Below are 23,045 nucleotides of genomic sequence, written 5' to 3' on the forward strand. Positions count from 1 at the left end.
TCAACAGTTTCCTCTGCCGTCACCGCATGTGAGCAAGCTACGAAATGGCACATTTTCGTCAGTAGATCGACTACTACCATGACTGCTGTCTTCCCCCTTGACTTGGGCAAATCTGTCATAAAATCGATGGACACCACCTCCCAGGGTCTTCCCGGCATAGGTAAGGGTTCCAGTAACCCTGCGGGGGCCGCCCTCTCCCCCTTTGTCCTCTGGCAGCGGTCGCACCCCCGTACATCTTCCCTCACCCTTGGCCACCAGAACTGCCTGGTGACAAGCAGCATGGTTTTGTGCTGTCCAAAGTGCCCCGCTGTTGGGTTGTCGTGGAGTTGTTTGAGTACCTTCCCCCTCAAGGTCTCCCCCGGTACATACAGTGCCCCCTTATAGTACAGTAGCCCTTCCTTTTCCTCAAACCCTCCATGGTTTTCCCTTCCATCCCGGAGTTCCCTGATTTTAGTTTGAGCGAACCCGTCGTTTCTAGTAAGCCCGGCCAGTTCTCGTTTCCCAACCAATGCTCCCCCCACACCCATCGGTTCTCGGGGAACACGTGTCGGATCTCCAGTGGTCCCTCTCCTTCCATGTACTCCGGCTTCTGGGAGAGAGTATCTGCTCTTACGTTTTCCTCTCCCTGCACGTATCGGATCTCGAAGGAAAACTTGGAGAACTCCTGTGCCCATCGAATCTGTCTCTGGTTGAGTACTCGCGTAATCCTCCAGTATTCCAAGTTCTTGTGATCCATACAAACCTGGATCTTGTGCTGTGCCCCTATTAACAGATGTCTCCATCGGCGAAACGCTGCATAGATCGCAAGCAATTCGCGGTCATACACCGTGTAGTTTTGCTCCGACTTGCTCAGCTTCCTCGAGAAGAAGGCACATGGCCTCCAGCCCTGCTGGGCCCCAGGCTGCAATAGTACCGCTCCGATGGCTCGGTCTGACGCGTTGGTCTCCAGCCTCATGGGCTTCTCCAGATCAACGTGCAGGAGCTGCTCTTCCGAAGCGAACACCTTCTTCAGTCTTTCAAAGGATTGCTGAGCACTTTCTGTCCAGGCGAACTTCTTTTTGCTACTGAGACAATCTGTGATGGGTGCTGTTAAGTGGGTGAAGTTCTTGATGAACTTCCTGTAGAAGTTGCTGAACCCTAGGAACCTCTGCACGTCCTTCCGGGTCTTGGGGGCCTTCCATTCCAGCACCGCCTGCACTTTGCTGGGGTCCATAGCTAGGCCCTTGTCTGACAACTTGTACCCCAGAAACTCGACCTCTCTGGCGTGAAATTGGCATTTTTCCAGCTTGACCCACAACTGGTGCTTCTGCAGTCTCTTTAGCACTTCCCTGACGTCTCTGACATGTTGCTTCTCATTGTCCGAATAGATTAAGACGTCGTCCAAAAAGGCTACGCAGTTCTTGTACAGCAGGGACCCCAACACGTGGCGCATGAAAGCTTCAAAGCAGGCGGAGCCCGACTGTAATCCAAATGGCATAACTAAGTACTCAAAGGCCCCCAGGGGGGTGAACATGGTGGTTTTCCATTCATCCCCCTCCCTCATCCTAATCAAATTGTACGCTCCCCTGAGGTCCAGCTTGGTAAAAATTTTCCCCTTTCTTTGATTCTCTTATGAACCCTCTCTTCAGGTTCTTGTCAATAAATTGCCGCAACTCTTGCATCTCCCGGTCAGACATGGCATACAGCTTACCCACCGGCAGCTGAGCCCCTGGGAGTAAGTTGATTTGTCAGTCAAAGGGCCTATGGGGGGGTAGTCTATCCGCCTCCTTCTCGCTGAAGACTTCCTTCAGGTCAGCATATTGCGGTAGCACCTCCCCTTTTGGCTCCACAGGCAGCCCAGCCACCCTGGCCACTGTCATCCTTGGGTTCTCCCCCCAGACAGTGTTCCAAGCAGTAAGCTGACCCAAAGGTGACTGACCGCTGATGCCATGACACTACTGGATCATGCAGTGCCAGCCAGCTCATCCCCAGTATTATTGGGGGTCATGCCAGTGTGGCTACGTAAAAGGCAATGGTCTCCGTGTGCCTGGAAACCCTCATTCTCATTGGTGGGGTCTGGTGTGTCACTTCCCCTCCCAGAAGTTCCCTGCCATCGATGGTGGTCACTTGCAAGGGAAAATCCAGGGGCAGCAGGTGGAGTTGGTGCTCTAGAGCGAAGTCCCTGCTGAAGAAATTGCAGGAGCTGCCTGAATCCAGCAGCCCCTCCACCTTGACTGGGTGCCCATTCGGGAGTTCTAGCACCACTTCTATATCTATAGCTGCCCTGGGAGGGTCAGGCTGGGGCACTTCTATTGGTTGCTGGCCTGGCTGCTGGCCCCGCTGGTTGGCAGCCAGGCGTTGTCGTTTCCCTGTGCCTGCCCTTCTTCCCCCTTCTCCGCACACCCAGCAGCTCCCACCATCCCTTGCCAGGCCTTTCTTTGAGGGCAGACCCTGGCAAAATGTCCTGGCCGTTGGCAGGGGAAACACTTCTTGGTGGTTTTCCAATCCTTTCCCTCCCTCTTGCGACCTTCACTGGAGTTTGAAACCTCGCGCGCGCGCGCGCCATCTATTTCCATTGGCTCAGCCGCCTGGGTAAGCTGCCTCGGTATTTCAGGAATGCGGTAGTCATGGCAACGTTCCCCTCTCACTTCGCATTTCTCCTGAGCCCGCGCTTCCTGCCGCACTCCAATCGCAAGCACAGCCTTGGTCAGCTGATCCATTGACTGTGGGCAGCCCGTCCTTCACAGTTGGGGACAACCCCTCCTCAAACAACATTTGAATAGGTTCAGAGTCCAGATCCCACCCGAGCCGGTGGATCAACATCGCAAAGCGCGACCAGTAGTCTCTAACTGATTGGCTCCCCTGCTTGCACCCCATCAATTCCCGTCGAGTCACACTTTGCTCCACTTCACTGGAATACATCGCATCCACCGCTTGGAAAAATTTCCTAAGGTCCTTCAAGGCAGCATTTTGCGTCGCCATTAGGGACCTGATCCATTCCCGTGCCCCATCCTCTAGATGCCCCACAATATAGGCCACCCTTTCCCCATCATCAGCAAAGTCATTATGCTGCAGTTCGAAAGCGTACTCTATTTCCGTTCGGAACGCGTTGTAGTCCTGGGGCTTCCCCCCAAACTTGTGTACCAGCCCCGGTACCTTCCTTGCGATGGGGGTGGGTCTGACCTGTGCATCCTGAGTCCGTCTCTCGTCCAGCCGCGCAGTCAGGAGAGCCACATGCTGTTCCAAATCTCGGCTCCTCTCTACCAGATTTTGCACTCCAGCTGCTTGCTCCGTCTCTCCGGCTTCTCTGGTTTGGCTCATTATGCTGCCTCCCTGTAGCTGCGCACAAGCAACGTCGGGGACTGACGGATTGCTGTAATGGTTATAGGGGTTGCTCGTGCGTAAGTTGTCGCCACTCCTGGCTAGGTTACCTGGTTGAACCCTTTCTGTCTGGACAGCCCTTCACTTCATGGCTGTTTCAGTCGCTGGCAGAATCCGTCAGTGGGCGTTTCTTGAACTTCTTCCAGCAAAGAAGTTCTTTGACGCCAAGTCTCCTCCTACTCTCCCTGCGCGGAAGTCTTCTGCGCAGGGAGGGTGTGGGCAGCAGAGCACCCGTGCTCTCTCTGCTGGTCTCCGGTGAAGAGTCCTGGAGCCTCCTCTCCGATTCCCCCATCTGCCCCCCTTCTCCACTGGTGTTACGCTGATTTCCTTCCCCAGCAGATGGGCTGCCTCTCTGCCTGCTGGGACCCTCTCCGGCATCCCTCTGGAGCCTTCCCTCTGCCTCTGGCTCCGATGGCAGTTCCCTGACACTAAACCTTAATTTTATGAAATGTTCTGCCTTATACATGAACTTTAAAAACTCTATATGGGGTAGTTCACATCTATATCTATTTTACTATATCTGTTACTATCTCTGGCTATTTATTTCTTTTTCTCTATATAGCAAAACCATACCAATAAATTACTGTAACAACTTCATGGTGAGAACCAGTACCTTTTTCCTATTTATTTTTTTAAAAAAGCACTGCCAGTAAACATATTTGCTAAAGTTGCAATCCAATGCATAATTATTTAGGGGCAAGTTCCATTTAACTTAGTGGGGCATCCTTCCAAGTAAACACGCATAGGATACAGCTGTGAGCCATTTCATATATGGGTCTATCAGATAGCCTGTATCTTTCTTGCATCGTGTACATACTGCTTTAAATCTTAATGACATCTAGGTTTGCAGCCAAGTTAGTCTGTTCCCAAATTTTCATCTAATTGATTTAATTCCCTTCTTCCATTCATTATGCACACAGTGGTTCTTGGGAAAGGAGAAGAAACAATATCCTAAAGCGGAATGCAGACAGTTGCTCAGGGGGATACTGTAACTTGCAGCACAATTCTCAGCAAGATTTCTGAGAAGTCAGCCACACTTCTCCGTTAACATTACTTCCAGATAACTATGCTTAGGACCACAGCCTGACTATATCTTTCCTTGCCACAACACACCGGCTCTCATTTCTTTTGCTAAAATAGCAAGCACTTATAGCACAGTGATCGGAAACACAATAGACAGGATGTCATTTGTCTCAACAGGTCCTTTGGTCATTTCAGTGTATTTTTTGAATTTGGTTTACATTTTCTAACAGCTAACATTAAAATGTAGCTAGAAATGAAGTATCGTTCTGGATAGCCACATATTTAGATAAGCCCTTCTTTTAGTGAAATGGCATTCCTTGGTTTAATAACAAAACCTCCATATGCACAGTATTTTATTGCTGATTACCTATTGTGTTAAAATGGTACTCCTGTTTTAGCAGACGCAAGCTCTCGTTTTTTCCTCCTCCCCTCCTCCCCTGACTTTAGCAACAACAGATCTACTGAGCATCTTTACATTTTCATTTATTTGGACTTGGCCACTGGGTTCAGGTAGCCTTGTTAAAAAGGGATTTGCAGGTCTTTGCAATGTTACATCCCTGCCAAGCTGGATTCCGCAGACAAGGTCAACGTCTAGGACTCCTTTGTATTAAATGAGCAAGGAAGCTTATATGCATTGCAGATTCCCTGCCCATGAGATCTGTTGTCTAAAACAATCTGTTGAAAAGTGATAGGGTTGAAGTCTAGGCTAGACAACATGCATATGGCAGAGGGTTTGTAATATTCTAAGTAGCATCAACTGTGCCCTCTTGGGTCAACATAACAAAGAGTATTGATATATCGTAGTTTAATCCAAAAGCAGCAAGACTATTTATCAAGCCGCTCAAAAGCCTCCTTAACTAAACAAGCTGTGCTACAGCATTGTTGGCAGCAGCCAATTCTCTAATGTATGGCCTGAAAAAGTTTCGTCCGAACTCTGAATCAAGAACGATCTCCTTTGCCTGTTAAGTGTCTCAAAGTGCTTCACTTGCGCAAATGAACAGAGTTGTTAAAAATATGCTGACAGCCCAATAACACAAATGTGGGGAAGTGGTGCTAAAAATTGTGCATATATGCAACTTGATATTTTGAATATGCTATTTTGCTGCTGGGCTGGCAAATAAATGTTCAGGATATGGTACAAACAAGGAGCTGCATCAGTAGCACATGTGCCCACCATGCGATTAACCTTATTTTTATACTCTGTATTTCATGTGTTTTTAAGTTGCCCTGGGTCCATTCGGCAAAGGGTGGGATTATAAATCAATTCAAAATCCAATAAAAAATAATGGTAAAAAATAATATAAGGTTGATTTTTTTTTTATGAGCAAGCTAGGAAACATTCCTTCAGAATCAAGATCATGTTCCTTGCCCTCAGCTTCAAAAATGCAGAGTGTTCTTCTTAATGTCAGTCAACATTGTTATGCCTGGTGTAATGGCACTTTGCAGAACTGAGGCTCAGCAAATGGAAAGAGGGGCAAGGCGTGGGCAGGTTGGGGAACTGCTTATCTATGTAGCAACCTGGATACATTTTGGACTGCATGGATGGGGCTAAACATGTTGATATACACTTACATTTCAGATGTACTGTAACACATTTGATTAAATAGGTTTACAACGAGCATGCGAAAGAATATCACATGAATCTGTCCACAAGTGTCAAGTCTTAGATGCCAACCATGGTAGCTGCGCATATCCATGAGTTTAAAGAAAGTTAGAATCATAGAATCATAGAGTTGGAAGAGACCACAAGGGCCATCGAGTCCAACCCCCTGCCAAGCAGGAAACACCACCAGAGCACTCCTGACATATGGTTGTCAAGCCTCTGCTTAAAGACCTCCAAAGAAGGAGACTCCACCACACTCCTTGGCAGCAAATTCCACTGTCGAACAGCTCTTACTGTCAGGAAGTTCTTCCTAATGTTTAGGTGGAATCTTCTTTCTTGTAGTTTGGATCCATTGCTCCGTGTCCGCTTCTCTGGAGCAGCAGAAAACAACCTTTCTCCCTCCTCTATGTGACATCCTTTTATATATTTGAACATGGCTATCATATCACCCCTTAACCTCCTCTTCTCCAGGCTAAACATGCCCAGCTCCCTTAGCCGTTCCTCATAAGGCATCGTTTCCAGGCCTTTGACCATTCTGGTTGCCCTCCTCTGGACACGTTCCAGTTTGTCAGTGTCCTTCTTGAACTGTGGTGCCCAGAACTGGACACAGTACTCCAGGTGAGGTCTGACCAGAGCAGAATACTATTACTAATTATTTAAGAACATAGCCTACTGGTATGAAGGCTTTGATAGGGGGGTAGAATACAAACCCTCTACCATAAATAAAAAGTAGAATGAAGTATCAGCAATACCTGTAGGAAAGGAGAAAGTGGTTATAGCAAAATGGAAAGTTTGGAGGTGAGGGATTAAACATTTTCAAAATCTTTTGGCATGATACAATAAACACTGGGCACTTTTAAACTGCTGTTGCTTGAATATGGCAAAAGCACACACTTCATTTTCCCATTGGGGAGACAAATGAAAGGAACATAAAGCTGTTTTGGCTTGATCGTGTGATTTAAATGAAAGGTAGTTTTGAGAAGCTGGCCAGCCATCAATCAAAAGCATGCCTCTCATTAATGTTCATATGAGCAGAAAGATAAAGACTTTTTGCTTGCCTGCTTCTTCCTAGCCAGCCTATGCTAGCTCATACAAGGTTAAGTGTAGCATCACCATAGTTTTCATTCTGGAACAAGCCCTGCATTGTTCTTCCTTACCAGGACTTTTCTACCACTGTGACTTGTAATCACACAAAAGGAATATTTTCATCTTTGTGTACATTATGCCCTTGCTGTAAGACTCTGTATACAACTTTTATAAGACCACAAAAGCTAGGCTTTCAGTTCTGCTAAACCAAAGCATAATCCACTAATATAACAGAGTATCATATTATGCACGTTCTTTGTCTCCAATGGATGGTGTTGAAATGAGCAAGGAGCGTTATGAGATAAAATGAATAACCTCTAGCTTTTATTACTCGATTCATTAAGAAGAACACTCTGCATTTTTGAAGCTGAGGGCAAGGAACATGATCTTGATTCTGAAGGAATGTTTCCTAGCTTGCTCATAAAAAAAAATCAACCTTATATTATTTTTTACCATTATTTTTTATTGGATTTTGAATTGATTTATAATCCCACCCTTTGCCGAATGGACCCAGGGCAACTTAAAAACACATGAAATACAGAGTATAAAAATAAGGTTATGTAAATAAATGCCTAAATATAGCTAAATGCAGAGTATAAGATACAGCTCCTCGCCTTTAAGTGTAGGGTGGAATTGTGTGCAACTGCACAGCACTGATAGAAGGAGCCCCTTTTTTTCCCTCCTCGTAGCTCTGACCTTTCCACAGTCTGCACCAGGCATAGGCAGTGAGACACTGATAATTACCTGTCCCAAAGAAGGATCTGCAAAGAAAAGCAATCAGTTCAATTCACCATGTCCTGCAGGTACATGATCCCAACTAGATCTGGCAACTCCAAGAGAGGCTAAGTAAAAATTAAGTACTGTGGTGGGGAAACCTTCCTAGTCTTTGATACTAAGATGCATATCTCTTGTTATGGACAAGCATCCTGGAAAAGGGTTTCTAATATCAAGTTACAATGTACTGGCTGAAGGCAGACTAGCTTTCATGGGTCAGCTTTGAGCTAAGTCCACTCAGCATTCTGTGCTCCTCCGAACCTTTCTAATACAGTTCAAAGGGTTTTCTTCTGGTAGAGCACTGGTTTGTGCTTCCTCCAAGGGTCCTAACTAATCCCAAGATAAACAGCCAAGAACTAGGGAGATGTGGGAGGCGAGGAGAAGAGATCTAGCTAAGCTAAATAAAAAGTCTGGCTCCTGAATGTATCCATGGGGTTGGACCAGACAAGACACACACACACACACACACAGAGAGAGAGAGAGAGAGAGAGAGAGAGAGAGAGAGAGAGAGAGAGATTACCGTGTCATCAGGGCAGCTAAAGAGGGCCAAAGCTGAAATGTTTTGCCATACAGTGTTAGTATGTCTAATAAATCTATGGTATACAGTGATTAATTGGATCCTTTGCAGATTGAGCACAAACTCATCCCAAATACTTTATCCAATTTGTGATCTAATGTAAGGCATCCACTAGCAGAAAAGGAGAGGAAGGGGGTTTTTTTGTTTTGTTTTTTTGCCAGTTCCCCCTTCTCCCTGTAGCCCTCAATATCCCCACTGAAAATCAGATTTGTGGGATATTTCAATTAATTGCAGGAATGGGGAGGTATAAATATGGCTCAAACTCTTATTATGAAACTGTGATCAGGAAGAAGCCTGATAAATATTTAGTCTGGCACTTCAGCTGAATAGAATCTAAATAAAAATAAGAAGCCAAATGCGCTAGTAATATGCGCTATGATTGACTACTCTGGAGACATGTCAGTGCGTATAGATTTGCCATGCAAAAAGTACTTAATATTTAAGGGAGCCTTTAACAAGGCTCTGAACTTTTCTTCCAATTAATTATTCATTCACAAAACTTTCCTGCTTCATAATATTCCAAACAAATTATCAAAGGGTTTCTTCTTTCCTCCACCCCCATACACTTTTAGCACAATCAGTGTAGTGTAATAGTGTTACCCACTTTTAAAAAACAGCAACAACTCAACCTCCCACAACTTTCCCCAGTTGTACATTTGATGCTTGCTGGTGCCATCAAGCAAACACAAATCAACAACAAGCACACTCTGTTGAAATGTTTAGCTAAATGGAACCAAAACAGTCACAGTTCACTATTTCATAAATACATTAATTAGAAGTGTCTCCAAATAGCATGTGATTTTGAATTATTAACATAAAATACTGCATTATAAATGACTGCAAATTGCATTCCTAGTGCTCTCCATGCTTAATTTATTATGCCGTAGGAAAATTTGCAAATTACTTCACTGTTTTATATTTAATGGATAGTTTTATATGTATATTGTTTCATTAAGATAAAATTAAATCACAATGTACATGTTATAGGCCTTTCCAGTGACATAAACGTCGCTAGAGACACTCACACTTTGTCAGGAGAGACATGTGCGTCTGTCACTGTGCTGGTGCGATGAGGAAGGGAAGATTGGCTCTAAATTGCTGCAGTCCCTTACCACAAATCCCCATTTTGTCCAATGTCCTTGCACATTCCTTCTCTCAGCCAGGCTTAATGTTTATAAAGGATGTCAGAAAAACTCTCTCAAAGTTTGGACCAAACTATTACAGGGATGAGGAAGCAATGTCTCTCCAGACGTCGTTAGACTCCATCTCCCATCAGCCCCAGCCAGCATGGCTCATGGTCAGGGATAATGGGAACTGTAGTGGAGGGCTACAGGTGAACCCCAGACTTATTAGGTTGTCTTCAGGGAACCCACAGATGCTTACAGCCTAAGATAACTTTCAGCTACATTCATTTGCTAACTGGTCCAGAATGTTCTGTGTCAAACAAGGACTGATCTGCAGAGCTCAAATATTCCCAATAGATCTCACTAAAATGTGCCCCATATTTAAACCTAGTACTTCTCTTTGCACCTGTCTTTATTCCATGGGTGGCCTATCACAAAAATATTCCTTGTGGCCTGGAGTCCTTCTTTCCTATCCATTTTGCATTGAGAGCTCAGTGTCTGCAAATATCCAGAATTTGTCAGGAGGACAAAAGCAGTGATATTTCCTAATGCCCTTTTCTAGGAATGATGCCTATTTTGGGCAATATCCAGCAGTATTCATACTCCGATTATACCCACTGAAATCAATGGATTTATGTCATCTAAGGAAGTAGGCAAAAGGGAAATGAGTCTCAATAAAACAAACAAGGTAATTACCAACAAACTGTGATCTAAATATCCAAACCACACAAAATGAAATAACGTAGAACTGTGATTGCAAAATTATTATTTTTATCACAAATATAGACTAGAATACCATGTATTGCATTAGTCCATATACCATGGCAGAATATCACAAATATAAATAAATACAAAAATCCATCAATATCTGGAGGGCCACTGGTTCCCCACTTCTGCATTAGGAAGAAGTACTTCTGAACCCATGACGCCAACTCCATCTTAAGATAGTGTATTTGGAAGTAATAGTTAGCACATAATGGAATGGCAACATAGGGCAGCTCATGATGGAGAATCTTTAGGAAGCTGCCATTGTTCCATATGACTGAGATGCACTGCTCTCATCTTTCAAGGGCAATTCTCACACAGCTTTTTAAAGTATGCACCGTGAAGGCAAAGATTTCTTATTCATTCTAGTTTTGGAATAGTGTTCCCATTCGTGTGTGTGTGTGTGTGTGTGTGTGTAGCATTTCCTATAATTATTTCCTATTATGAAGAAGAATCTCACTGCAATTCTCAGGGGGGCTGCACTATATATGTTTCCACTTTAAAAAGGCTGCAAATTCTGGTTGATTCCTCTTTCCTCTTTCTCATTCAGGGAGGGCGTGGAGAGAAAGAGCTACTTCTGATCTATTCTTGCCTAATAGTGAAGATGAGTGTCAGTGATTGAGGTGGCAGAATTGGAAGTGATGCAACAAATTCACAAATTAAAGAGCAACAAGTCACCCAGACCAGATGGCATACATCTGAGAGTTCCTCTGAAGGAACTTCAGAATGAAGCGGCTAAATGCTAGCAAAAAATATGCAGCCTTTCATTAAAGTCAGCTGACATGCCAGGAGACTAGAGCAAATATGTAACCTCTCTATTTGGGAAAGACGCATGGCGTAGACCTCAGAATGAGAATCAAATATGTTCTTTGGTGTAGGTTTAACTGAAGGCATAAGAACCACACAGACACCAGCAGCTGGAACTCTGAGGTACTTTGGCACATTCAGAAATAAGATAAGGTGCCTCGGCCGCATGGGAACATAGTGGCAACTGACTTCAACAGGACTGCAACAAATAGAACCTGCAACACTATCTTGCATGTGGAGTTCCCCCTGTTCACTGTTCCAATCAGCCAGCCATGCTCTCCATCACAACACTGGGAGAGCCAGAGCTACTTGTTGCTGCTGCCAGAATGATGGGCCTGATTGCAGCCTGGGCCTGACTCCACAAGGCGCAGGGTGCAATCCACCCCAGCAGATTGGAGCCTTCAGATATTGCCAAGGGCCACAGGGCGTGTGGGCAGCATCGGTCCAACTCTGCAAGGCGTGAGGTACAATCCATCCCAGAGCCCAGCCGAGCAGGGGCATCTGGTGCTGCTGACTTGCATCTAGTAAATCACAATGTGTCTACTCAGAAGAAAACCACACTAAGTTCAGCGGGCCTGAGTTCGGGGGCCCCATGTCAGGGTGTGCGGGGCTATAGTGTTTTATCTAGGCAGCCAGGGCTCCTCTGTATGACAAGATCTTTTTGCACAAGATCAGTGAGGACCACTTGCTTTTTAAAATTCTCCCACATAAACAGAACTCCCTGTGCACCTTTTGGACAGTATCTGTAGGCTTCCCCCTCTGCTTCAAATAACTGGGATCAAATAAGTGTTATTTACTTTTTATAATACATGGAAGATGGATCTCCCTCTGGAGGTTCTGGACTCTCCTTCCTTGGAAGTTTCTAAGCAGAGGTTGGATCAGCGGCGTAGGAAGCAGCTGGAGCACCTGGGGCAGGGCATGCTGCCAGAACTGTGTCCCTCCCAGTGCACTCCACCTGGGGGGAAAGCGGTGTGCGTGCGCCAGCCCAGATTCACCTTGGGTTCTGGCATGCCGCCCCCAAAGTAAGTGCCACCGAGGGCACCCCGCTCCCCTAGCTACACTACGGGGTTGGGTGGCCATCTATTGTAGGAATAACAGAGGACAACAGGAATTTGGATGCAGGTGAGCTGTGCAGAAGCACACTGGCAAGCATGCTCCAAGACAAGCTGCCAGCTAGCTCTGTAGAGGCTCCTTTTATTAACACAATATGCAAAACCAGTCAGATACATTTTGGACTGTGACCTTTACACATCTTCCAATCCCAAGATCAAGGGGTGGTACAAAGTTATTTTGGCACCTGTTTACACTGCATCATTTTCCCCGTGAACAATGTATGACGAAGGAGACAAAGGTCACAGACAGGGCATGGCAGACCACTAAGAGAGCAAGGGTTAGATAGAGGGCATGATGTTCAGACAGCTGTGGCTTTGCCTGCGGATGGAAGTGTGCTCCACACCCAGCGATCATTCCTTCAATCTATCATGGGTGCTTCACCTAAGTTCCCTACGTTGCAGGGGATTGCACTAGAAATATGATCCTTGGGGTCCCTTCCAGCTCTAGGGTTCTATGTTTTTCTGCTTCAACAATATTTCATTGTGTTCCTATCATTTTATGTAATTGTATTTTGAATAAATTATAAAAAATGTAAGTAAAACATGTTCCATTTTCAAACAAAACATTAGCGTAGCTACCTTTCTACCAGTAGGATGGGCGTGCATGTTCGTGTCATAGGAAGGAAACAAGGTCGGAGGGGGGCCACAGTTGGAAAAAGGTTGGGAAACACTGAATTAGAGAATGATACTGATAACACCAAGGTTGCAGATTCGATCCCCATATGGGACAGCTTCACATTCCAGCATTGCAGGGGTGGACTAGATGATCCTCAGAGTCCCTTTCAACTCTACAATTCTATGTCAGAACCTATATGTCTGGATAGGGCTCCCTAGGGCTGTCCAAAGGTCCTGCCTTTGAAGAAGTGACCTGAGAAGGGGCTTTTTTGAGAGAGAGAGAGAGAGAGAGAGAGAGAGAGAGAGAGAGAGAGAGATGCTATCCTATGCCGGCTTTGATATCATCTACACCATACATTTAAAGCTCATTGTTTCTCCCAAGGATTCCTGGGAACTGTAATTTACCCTCTCACAAAGCTGAAATTCCCAGCTCCCTTAACAAGCTACAGTTCCCATAATTAAATTTTTTAAAAGTGTACTATATACTGTGGGTTATCTTTTTGGCACCAGGTAGATTTGTCCAGGCCTTTCAGAGGCACCTTTAACCAACTGTTTAAATTCTGCTTCTAAAAATTTATTATGCCTGAATATTTTGCTTTGCTTTTTTACTTGTGCTCTTGGTGCTGCTGAGAATATGTGAGTAATCTCGTCTAATTTAATTTAACTTAATTAGCATTGTTCGTTAAGGTTGATGGGTGGGTAGGGAGGAGGGAAGTGGGATGGGTTGTCACTATTGCCGGCTGGTATTTTAACCACTTTGGGGGGGAAATCAATAAAATTTAAATTAGAAAGACATGCATTCAATCAATCAATCAATCAATCAATAAGCAAGCAAGCAAGCAAGCAAGCAAGCCACAAAGCAACACTCCTGAGGAGGAGGAGGAATTAAATTTAATAAAGTCTGCAGTGTTAGATACCATCCCTAGACAGTGATTCCGAGCGGAACCTTAAAGGTAGCTATGAAGAAGGAAATAATGTCTTTCTTCTCAAGCAGCCTTCACTAACCTGGTGGCCTCCAGGAGCACAGCTCCCATCAGTCCCAGTCAGTGTGCATGTAGGCTGGGGCTGATGGGAACTGTAGTTTAAAAACCTCTGGAGAGCATCATGTTGTCAAAGAGACTGATCCTTTTTGAAGCGAAGCTAAGGCTCCACATAGCTTCAATGGATACATGTAGATTGTGGTGGGGGGTTGCTTTCTGGCAGCAGGCTAGCATTGTGTTACTGTATACTTGTGAGACTTGTAACCCAGCCTTAAGTATACTTGCTCAGAAGGCCCTCTGTGTTCCATACTGCTGCTTACTCCCAAGTAACTGTGAATTGGCCTGCAGCCTATAGCTCCAGCCTTAACATGCGCTCCAAAATTTATGCAATGAAAATATGGGGGGCCTATTCTATTATAATAATTTTTTCCTTTATACCTTGCCCATCTGACTGGGTTGCCCCAGCCACCCTGGGTGGCTTCCAACATATATAAAAAAATTAAACATTAAAAAAAAAACTTCCCTATACAGGCCTGCCTTCAGGTGTCTTCTAAAGGTTGTATAGTTATAGTTATCTCCTTGGCTCCAACGTTTCCCCAATGAAAATAGGGACATTCTACCACTGGAGCCAACTCCTAGGGGCTGAGGGGGCTTCAGCCCCCCCGTAAATTATTTTAGGGGGCTACCCGCCAAGTTGATGGGCATTGCCATTCAAATGGTGTGTGTGCATCACGTCATGTGATCATTTATGTGGAGCGGGACTTAGCTGCCCCCCCCAGCATTTTATTCACGTTGACACCGCTGCATCCCACCATACCCTCCAACATTTCTCTGATGAAAATAAAGATGCCCTAAGGAAAAGCGGGACATTCTGAGATTCAATCAGAAACCGGGACAGCTTCTGTTAATGCAGGACTGTCCCTGGAAAATAGGCACACTTGTAGGGTCTGGTCTTATGCAGTTACAGTAAAAGAGGTTTTGGATTAGACTTTTAAGACTATTTAAAAAGAAAATGGCACCATTTGCAAAGGTCAGCATTTGCTTATTGGTATACCACTCCAAGCTGACCGATCTAAGAGGTATACAGTAAAATCAATACATAGAATCGATACATTAAAATAGGGTGAATTATAGATCACGATTACACATTAAGGAAGAGGGGAAGGGTTAAGCCTTTCTCCTGCTTGGATCTATCTACCAGGGCACCTCTTGCTAAATGCCCTGGTAAGGAAAACGTATCTCTAAACTAGCCTTCCCCAATGTGGTGCATTTAACCAGATGTTGCTGGGCTTCCATCAGCCCCAGCCAGCATGGACAGAAGGGTGGCCCAAAACATCTGGAGATGCATCACTATGCATTGTAGGTACAAATAATGCACCTACTTGGCCCTAGGATTACCAGTAAATCCAACTGGGAAGGCCAGCGGCAGGTGTGGTTAATCTTTGGCTCTCAATACATTGCTGAACTGCAACTCCCTTCCTCCCTGGCCAAAGGACATGCTTGCTAAGGCCGATGGGAAGTGTAGTTCAACAACATCTGGAGAGCCAAAACTTCCCCCATACCTGGCCTACAGACCTACTCATCCTGGTTTGCAGGAGCCTCTTGTCAGATACTGAGCATCTCAACTCTTTGGCGGTTTTGCATACTACGACTCTTCCCCACATCAGCCATTAGTGCTGGCAAAGTCTCAGCTCTCTGTGCCCACCTATCAAGATAACCCACGAAGACAAAGCTTGTAGTCAAATCCACGGCTGGAGACATAATTTTAAATAGAGAATAAGGAAACATTCCTCCGTTTCTAAAACTTGGGAGCACTTGAAGCAAGTTTCATCGTATTCCTGCCAAGTTTTGGGCTTGACATTCAGGTAGCGAGCAGCTGCAGCAACAGAGGCAGGAAGTTTGCTTTTCTTCCTACCATTTGATTGATACTTCAGGGCCGCCTCCATGGACTCAGCACTCACAGCAAGACCATTAACTTTTGTCTTGCTGCAAGATTTCCCTCCTCCCTCCTTCACGTTCTGCTTAAGTCTTTCAAGTCAAGGAGTGTTGCTCAAGGCTCCTAATCTAAAGGTTTTGTCTGTTTCCTCCCTGATAAGTCTCAGGGATGTTTAAAAAATAAAAGACAGACTCAAGAAGGGAATAAAACCCTTTTAAAGTGTTCCTTTACTCTGTCTTTTTTGTGTGCCTTCACTTGCATCCCCACTCACAAAAAAGTATTTTGCTCTCCAGCCACAAATTTTAAAGTGCTGTTTCCTTCCCTCTGCCTCCAGTGATTAGTTTTTCTGCATTTCTCTCTTATTCCCGAACTTCTTGGTGTCAAATTATATTATAATACATTAAATATGTATTTTAAAAATACAAAGCACTTAGAAATACTCTTTGGGGGGTTTTAGACCTGTGTTCTCTCACTCTCTCTCTCATTAAAAAGTGACAGTAAGAAGAGTTGTTAAGGTACCAATAAAGCAGAATCAAGCACAGCCCTGGTTTGTTTTTTACAATGGTATCCAATAATAAAGGGAAAATTCTGGATCACAAAGAATAGCCTGAACAGGATTGTTGCCATCTTAGGACCATCGGAACCTTCTGTGCCAAAATAACAGGGGCATTGCATTTTTCCTGTGGTTTCTCAACCAATGGTTCAGTGTTATTTGTAGGGGAAAGAGGCGACTGATCCTCAAACTGAGATGGCATCAGTGGTGTAAGCTGCTTTGAAGAGCTTAACGCAGCGGTGGACAATACATTTGCTGCTGATGGCAGTGTCAGAAATATATTGTTATTGGATTTCTATGTGATTGCTGTGAAGGAATCTGGTTTGGGAAAGAAAAGGGGCGAGAAGGACTGCTTGCTACGCGATCCTATATGTGTCTGTTCAGAAGCAAGTCTCATCGAGTTTGGTGGAGCTAATTCTTATGTGTGCAGTTATAGGGTTGCAGCCTTAAAGTACCTTAATGTTTAGGGATCAACACCTATCATTGGGGAAATCCAGGCATATCACCCAGAATGGGTAGGAAAGAACTGCAACTTCTTTGAAAGTTCTGAAAGGATTTTCCATCCATCCTGTCCCATAGGAGGAGAATCTAATCTTCTTCTCCCTGGGTGTAGAGCAATTGTGGTAAAGCTTTGTCCTTCCGAAGGTTGCTGAACCACACCTCTCATCAGCTCCAGCAAGCATGGCCAATGGCCAGGGATGATAGGAGCTGTAGCTCAACAAAAGAGCCTAGCAGGTTTAAGGGGCTTAGAAATAATATCGACTAATTTGAATGGTTGAATGGTGCTGCACTGGTCGAGTTGTATCTAGGCACTGCAAAAGGAAAGTGAGTTGTCCCCCTTGTGCCTGCTCTGGCACAGTTACAAACCGGGTTGTATACACTGCTTTTGGACCCTATGCTCTGCTACTTTAGTACAGGAATGCTCAGAATCTGGCTACGAAAAGGCTTACCATCTCTAATCTAGGAAATGTTTTGGTGCTTCTATGCAAAAGCAGTTATTCCATGGCTACTTCGTACATTAATCTCAAGGTTGTAGGTTCAAACCCCACATTGGGCAATAGAGTCCCTCATTGCTAGGGGTTGGATGACCATTGTGGTCCCTTCCAACTCTACAATTCTGTGAGTTTATGAATCTATGATTTCATAAATGAAAATGCTCTCGGCGCAATCCTATGCCTGTCTCCTCAGACATTAAGTGCCACTGAGTTCAATGAGACTTACTCCCAGGTAAGTGTGTATAGGCTTGCAGACCCTGTTACTACCATGATTGCCTAGATCACTTCCCTAGTTGCATAAGGAACAAAACACACACACACACACACACACACACACACACAATCGTATCAGCTCTACATACAGTTCTCTGTTTCTGCAATGAGAATGGAAATTAATAGCACTGAATGTTTTGCTTGCATATAATGACTGGAAAGGATATGTAGCCTTCCGAGCATAAATTTAGATGATTTCTTCCACATTTGACAAGGTTATAAAAATTATATTGATTCTGAAATTATAATTTTAGATTGGTTCTGTCATTTTTGCCTATTAGCGGTCTTTAAATGAAGTGATACAACATTACAATTAATCTTATCTTCCATTATGCACTTCCTGATGCTAAAAAGTAAGATCAATTCTAATTAAGTACACCGGTTTAGACGTTTGGGTAGGATTTATTTTAAAAGAATATCATGTAACACCATTGATATCACCAAACAAGATTTTTGTATTATTAAACACTTCATGTACCCATTTCACATTACAATTAAATAGGCAATAAAAGCACTAATATTGCTCCACTATTTGTGATGAGAACATCAATGACATTGTTAAGCAGAAACAGCAGGTAAAACAATACGTATTCTTATTCCAGACACAAAGTGAAATCACTTTTGTTCTGTAACAGCCATGAAGTGCATGGTTTGGCATGAAGGGCTCTGTGTGTGTGTGATCTGCACACTTGGTGCATCTGCAGTTGCATCTCACCAGCCCTTAATTAGTCTTTAGGTCCTTTTGTACCTGCCTGCCCCCATGTTGAGCAGAAGCAGGATCAATTTCTGAGAAAGCATTGCCAAGATTTAGACCTGCCATTCTTGCTAGGGTATGTGGGTTTAAATGCTGGTTGAGGGTGGATTTGGTAGTGGGAGCATGACTAGGGCAGGGGAGAAAAGTACCCATAACCCAAGGATAAAGCACATGCATTGTATGCAGAAGGTGCAACCTTAATTCCCAGCAACCCCAGTTAATGGATTTGAGCTGGGCTGCAAAAACTGGATTAAGGCCCTATCAACAGTTAGAGCACAGGACGTGGGGAGGTTGACCAATGGGACTGAACTGGTAGAAGGAAATTTCACAGAGAGAGGATGCAGCTCAAGCTTATATGAAAGAGCTTCCATAACGGATTCCAGGCATTTACAATTTCAACAGGATATGGCAGTCGATGCTGGGAAAGACCTCTGCCAGAGATTCTGGAGAGCTGACCCAGTTAGAAAATACTAGGCAAGAAGGACTTGTGGTCTGGCTCACCATAAGGCACCTTTGCATTTGATTGATGATACACATTTGCATTGTTAATTCAAGAAAGAAGCTAGCCTTCATTGGTGTAAAATCTGAATTTCCCTTGCACAGAATCTAGATGCCTGCAGTCATTGGCCTTAAGAATAGCCTGAGAAACTGGCATTTACAGAACAGCTTTTATTTGTAGCTTCCCATTTTAAGCCAAATATATTTATGGTAAACATGTATCCAGAATGCGGCAGCTAGACTAGTGACTGGGAATGGCTGCCGGGACCATATAACACTGGTCCTGAAAGAGCTACATTGGCTCCCAGTATGTTTCCATGCACAATTTAAACTGTGGGTGCTGACCTTTAAAGCTCTAAATGGCTTTGGCCCTGTATACCTGAAGGAGCATCTCCACCATCATTGTTCAGCTGGGACACTGAAATTCAGCTCCAAGGGCCTTCTGGCAGTTCCCTCACTGCGAGAGGTGACGTTACAGGGAACCAGGCAGAGGGCCTTCTCAGAAGTAGATTGCCCTCCCATCAGATGTCAAGGAGATAAGTAACTATACAACCTTTAGAAGACATCTGAAGGCAGCCCTGTAGAGGGAGGTTTTTATGTTTAATGTTTTGTTATGTTTTTGTATATGCTGGAAGCCCCCAGAGTGGCTGGGGCAACCCAGTCAGATTAGCAGGGTACAATTCTTGTTGTTGTCATTGTTACTGTTGTCACCCTTATTGGTGTCTGTGCCCAGTACGTCTCATTCGCATGATACAAAACAATTCAATTAAAATAGTCCAACAAAAAAGGGAGGTGTGGCTGTGTATCCCACCCTGCTTCCCAACCCTGAAGCCTGGTGCCAGCTCAGGCACTTACCAAAGCTCTAGGGCTCAGAAAGGTCCTTACGGGCCTAACCTGTCACCTGCTTACTCACTGCTGTTTCCATCCACAGTGGAAGTCATCTACCCCCATACTTCCATTGGTTGGGGTTGACTTTTTCAAGGTTTTGTATTATTATTGCTTCTGCTGCCGCTGTCAGCAGCAGCAGCCACCTTAAGAGCCTGGTGTGCAAAGGTGGATATTAATTGAAATAATAAAATAAATAAATAAATAGCAGAGGAGGAGGAGTGAAGCAGCCCGTTTTCTCTCTGTGCCGCAGGGCACTTGTCCACTCATGTTAAGCCATAGTTTGGCTTAGCATTAAGCCTGAAACAGGCTTATGTAGTCCTCCTCTGTGTACATTTATACACAGGCTACGCTAGCATTTGAAATGTGTCTCATTCATGCCACAAACCATTGCTACGCAAGTCTAACATGAAGCACTTTCCCAAACTCTTCCCCCAGTTCCTAGAGATATGCATTGCTCAGCCACTGGCTAAAAACATCACTACAAATTAAGGGAAATGACAATTTAAGCTGTCTACCCAGACAAGCCACCTCTCCCTTGGAAAAAGTCAGATCTGCTAGTCTTGTGCTCTGATTTGCTTTGTTCTGAAAATGGTCATCCTGGGATTCCAGACTTTGGGAAGTCACCTTGTCTGCCTCAGAGCCCCCCAAAATGTTTCTGCTGCCCTCTTTCTATCTAGGAGTGCCATTGTCCATTAATTGGCCTTGAAAGCCAATTACCCAACAATGTATAAATATATTGCTGTGCGTGGGTATATGGGAACAGCTGCAAAATTGCTAATATTAGGTCTAATTTAGCTACAATAAATTAGCAAGTGTGTGGAAGCGCAGTGATGACAGCATAATTATAACAAAAGTCTATGTGTTGAAGTATACAGATGACAATACATACTAATTTTAGCAAAGAAAAGCGGGGAGGAGCCCATACCAAATGAAATGCACGCAATGAACAGACGGGACTAATAGCTCAGACACATATACTTAATGTGACCAGTCACTGTAAAAACAAAAAGATAGATGAAGCTGTTCAGAATCTAGCGCTAACAAGCAATGCAGTCTGAAACCATTAACTGTCAGGGGTAATAACACTCAAAATACTGAAGTGCAGTAAAACAGCAGCACTTTTCTGGGGATGATACACTGATGTGCTAGCACACACCTGTGAAGAGGGCACTAAATCTCTCCTTGCATTTATTACTATCGATGGAGGGGGGGGGGAAACAACACTAATAATGTAAAGTATAAACGGAAATAGCACACAGTAGAGAGTGACATTTGCATGGTCCCAGTCAGCTTGTTAGCTGAAGTGGGTTTTAATTAGCTATTTTCCAGCAAGCAAATGAGCAAATTAGTGACAGTCATAAACAAACAGAGACAATCAGACCCAAAGAACAAAAATTGATCACAAGCCCCCGAAACCGCCTACCCACCCCCAGTTTTAAAAAAACCCCAATGCTTTAATGCCTCATCTAAATTTACACTTAACAGAGCAAACCGTGTCAAACACAACACAAAGATATTCACATCAGAGAGTACAACTGAGATATGACACCAGAAGGAAAAGTCATACGATACGGCCTCATCCTCAGGATTTGTTTTACCCACCACAGAGTTCAGCAGAATTTCCCTTCTAGTAAGTGTGCTTCAGATCTCAGATAGAACAGGATGTTAAGAGGCCATTTTGATGTATCGAAAGCTTTGTGCACATCTGCCAGGGATTCATTTATGTATTTATTTAAGGGATTTATTCTCCAACCTTCAAAATGTTCCCAGGGTGGCCAACGAGAAGTTAAAAATTGCAATAAAATAAATTAAAACAAAAACAATAAACACCTCACTATAAAAAGCAGTCTAACAGCAATCAGAAGATTTTTTAAAAAAAACCCACACAAAAACAAAAGCCACCACTAGACAAATCACACTGGCAAGTCCCTGTAGCCGGGATGCCATCACTAGGCAGGCCCTTCCACCACACCTGTAGGCCTTCACTGAATATCTTAGTGTACAGGCAGGAACATATGGATAAGGGATTTGAAGGTCAGAGCTAGCGCTGTTAATTCACCCCAGAAACAAACAGGAAGTCAGGGGGCTGAGACAGGTTAGGTTAGCTTTCAATAGAGGATGCTCCAGAAAGCTGTTCTTTGTTTTCAGAGTATCATATATGCCAACATTTCATAGACAAAACACATGCAAAACCTATGTTCTCATGTCTAGAATAACTACCGAAGAGCCAAATCCGGTGCATTATGCATTGCTGTTCTCTGTTTGCTGTTCACTGTATCCATTCATTCCGCAACCGCAGGGGTCCTCAAACTTTTTAAACAGGGGGCCACTTCACTGTCCCTCAGACACTGTTGGGGACCGGACTATAGTTTGAAAAAAATATGTTTTGTTTGGGAATGCAGCTGCCCCCCTCCCTTCAACAACTACCACACTGCCCCTAAAGTTCGCGTACTCACAAACGTTAGCAAAAGGAATGCCCGCCAACCGGGGGGGGCAAAGTTTACCACAGTATTTGTAATAGCTGAGCAGCCCATTGCTAAGCACGAACCAGTGGCACTGATAGCCCTTCAGGTAGTTGGTCCACTTGAAGATCCAGCCTTTGTACGTGACAGGACCAGGGCCGGCCGAGGTCAGGGTGGTCACGGGGGTGGAGGGCAAGGGCCCCTTGAGGGTGGTGGCCCCGACCAGGCTCGTGGTGATGAGGAGGGCGGGAGGAGGAGGAGGGCGGTGAGGCAGCTGCTTACAGGCCAGGCAAGGGACGACGCTGAGCAGGGAGACCAGCCCGCAGGTGCCGGCACTGCACAGCGGCATGGCTACCTTCCCCACAGGTGATGCCGCCACCGCTGAGGCTGTGCTTGGCCGCTCCTCCTCCTGGCTGCTTCACCTCAGCACCACCAACAGGGCTAGTGAGGGCAAGGGGCCGGATGCAGAGGTCGCGCTCGCGCACGGGACGCCATACTTCCTTTCACCATAGACCCGTTAGACAGCGGCGGGTTCTGCAATTGCAGAGGGAGGGGTGTTCTACACTCTTTTACCAATAGGAGCCTCGCCAGCTTGCAAAATGTAGCAGCTCGTACAAGCACCTTTTAAACAAAGCATCCTCAAAATGCAAAACAAAAAAGGTACAAAAAACTGCTAAGTGACAAGAAGCAGAAAATGGTGGCACATTTGAAGTGTAGCAAGCAGGACTGCTCTCAGGAGACCAGATTGGGCACATGGTTCTTTGCATTGCATACCATTTCCCACCAAAACTACCATGGGTGGGGTGGAAATGCTATTTGCAGGGATTGTATGCACTATACATTGCATACAGGAACAACAG

The sequence above is a fragment of the Podarcis raffonei genome, chromosome 7, assembly GCF_027172205.1.
Source record: "Podarcis raffonei isolate rPodRaf1 chromosome 7, rPodRaf1.pri, whole genome shotgun sequence".
Classification (NCBI taxonomy): domain Eukaryota; kingdom Metazoa; phylum Chordata; class Lepidosauria; order Squamata; family Lacertidae; genus Podarcis; species Podarcis raffonei.